This window comes from Triticum dicoccoides, chromosome 7B (genome assembly GCF_002162155.2).
Source record: "Triticum dicoccoides isolate Atlit2015 ecotype Zavitan chromosome 7B, WEW_v2.0, whole genome shotgun sequence".
Taxonomy (NCBI): Eukaryota; Viridiplantae; Streptophyta; class Magnoliopsida; order Poales; family Poaceae; genus Triticum; species Triticum dicoccoides.
Window position 1 is genome coordinate 739483849 of NC_041393.1, and position 3152 is coordinate 739487000.

Consider the following 3152-nt stretch of genomic DNA (forward strand, 5'->3'; position numbering starts at 1 on the left):
AACACTCACTATTCATCCAATCGATCGGCTTCAATTGGCAGCAGTAGCGAAGGAATCGCTTCATCGGGTTCAGTTAACAGCCATCGATCGATCGCTCGGGTTCAGTAACGCGTAGCCTGCAGTGCAATCGCTCGGGTTCAGTTACAGCCCAACGCCTCGCTCGGGTTCAGTTAGAGCCAACGCCTCGCACGTGTACGAGAGAAACGCGCATCGCTCGGCCCCCGACCTCCCATCGTAACCGGCAACTCCCCGAAATTTTCCTCCCCCTCGCTTCTACCACGGTTTTTTCCTCATGGACGACCCAAAGAATGTCATGCAGTTGCGTCTCCGGCCCGCCCAGGACAAAAAGCCCATTTCCTGTCATGATTTTTTGTCATAGAAGTAGGAGCCCACCACATCTATGATGATACCGGGTTTTGTCACAATTATCGTCATAAAAGTGTCATATGTATGACAGGAAAAAATTTCCTTCGGCCCAAAATGTCACGGATGTGTCTTTTTTTGTAGTGTAAGCTCAATGCAAGAGTACTAAAGCTAGAGGAAAAAGTTGAGAGCCAGTGAGCTGCCGACCAACCATCTAAGCGGCACGAAGCTACCCCGCCATATCAGCGGAGAACCAGCGTGGCTTCCACGGAGCTCGTTCAACAATCTGACTTCACGGCTCCTAGCTACCCCATGGATGCTATCACGGAGGCTCAACATTGCCAGCTTATGACAAAATTCCAAAACCTCACCTTGAAGGCGGCTGTCAGCACTGTTGCACCTCCTCAACCTGACGAAACTTTTCACTACCGTCCGATTCCACATGGCTATGTTGTTGTGATGGCGGATGAAGTAATGGAGGGATTTGAGGAGCTCGAGTTTGACCACCCTACAAGTGAAGGGGAGATTCAGTTGGGTCTTGCTTTGAAGACTTCATGTCTATGGCGGAAGGAGTACATCAAGCTTCCAAACTGGACGCCACCGCCTCCTCCTCCTCCTCCGGGGAGTCAAGGCACTCCGCCTCCTCCTTCGGTGAGTGATCAGGGCACTCCGCCTCCTCATCTGCCTCCTCTGGCGCGTTACGGCACTCCAGCTCCTTCTCCGCCTCCTCCGACGAGCACTCCACCTCCTCCGGCGCGTGAGGGCACTACCACTCCTCCTCCGCCTCCTCAGGCGCGTTGGAGCACTCCGCCTCCTCTGGCGTGTCAGCGGACTCTGCTGCGTCAGCAACAGCGGAAGAGAGAGGCCGCCGCTCCAGTGGCTAGCAGTATAAGCAGAGGAGTTAAGCAATTCAAATACAGTCCATCTCTCAAGGCTCCGGAAAAGTTACCATATGAGAGGACCGACAAGGAAAACAAGGACATCAGTCGTGCCCAAGTGAGGGACTTTTTTGCATGGAAACCTCCACCTCGGAAGGAAATGATAGATCCAGTGAAAGTGAAGCGGACTATCGATGCCCTGAAACGACCACCACCACCTCCGCCGGATTCCAACTATGTGTGCACTATTAAAAAGGCATATAAGGAAGCGGAGTGGTCGGGAAGTACTTGCGGTGATGCAAGGTTATCAGAACGAAGAAGTGGCGAAAAATTCCCCAGCTCGGCGAACAGGCGAAGCAAACATGCCTCCCGCTCAAGGTGTCTAGGAAGACTCCATGAATGGTACATGGAAAGATGCCACCAATCTGGGAAGCATACTTTGACGATGAGAATTAAAGAAGAGCACGACCTCGTTGGAATGGATATTTTGAATATTGAATTTGACGAGTTATTCCAGTTATACAATCAAAAGGCCCTTGACAAAACACTCGTAACTTGCTACTGTCTGTAAGTACTACTTCTGCAATAATTAAGTCTCTATATATAGCTCAGCTCTTTCTTTGCATGTATGTATAGTTATCCTCACTATATTATGCAGGTTGAAGATCGTCGAATGCAGAAAAGCAGATATCTATGACATTGGGTTCATTAACCCGAATATCATACATGAATGGACGGTCAAACAAAATGCCGCAGAAACCGAGGACAACTTGATACAATCATTGCTTAAAAATCAAAACAAAGATAAAATACTCTTTCCTTACAACTTCAAGTGAGTGTTACTGTCTTGTGCATATTCGGTTTCCCTTTCTCGAGGTTAATTATAGTAATGTAATTGATGAGTTATGCATGCGTGCGCAGATTCCACTTTATTTTGCTAGAGATTAAGCTTGAAGCTGGAATAGTAATTGTCTTAGACTCGAGAAGAAAAGATCCCCAGGAGTATGTGGACATGACTGATATGCTCCAGAAGTAAGTTCAGTCGATCATTATCGCACCATATCGGCAACTTTGTTCATTTCCTGATATCAAGTAATTATTCTCTTTGTCTGGCAGGATTTGGAAACAGTTCACCGTAATTACGCCGGGACTGCCGACGGAGCTGCAATTTAAGCACCCGAAAGTAAGTACTACTTGCTAGTTCCACGCATCTCCCATTTATTCTAGCTAGTTTCATCAATACCATTAAGCATGCTTGATTATCAGTTTGATTGAACTCTATTTCTCGTAAAGTGCTTGTGGCAGGAAAACGGGAATGATTTTTGTGGATACTACGTTTGCGAGTTCATCTGCAACTCGAGGACCTCTAAGCAGGGCTACTCTGGAAAACAATATGATGTACGTAAACAGAAGAATTCACAATTTTATTTTATTACCATCATTTGTGTTGAGTTTCATTCATATATATGTATTGACCAACTTCTTTAAATTAGATGTGGCAGATGCGGGATGAACTCCTACGATATGATCGCAAACGAGCTATTCAAGAGGAATTGGCGGGATTCTTTCTTGACCACGTCATAAATAAAGCCAGAGTATACCATGTGGAAGTTCAAATAGACCTTAGATGTTAGGGTTTGTAAGAGATCTTATATTGTATATATGTAGCTAGTAGCGTCTGATAGATATACGAAAACTTGTTGTTCGACCAATCTCTCGGAGAAAGAGAGGTCACTTCTCTCTGTATATGTTCATGACGATTTTGTGTACTTAATGGTTCCTTCATTTGCTTACTAGCTAGCGTGTCGAGTTCTCTCTATACGTATAGTAGCTAGCGTCGACCAAGCACGGAGATAAAGAGAGGTCACTTCTCTCTATTAGCTAGCTAACACAATATATAAAACCCCTAGA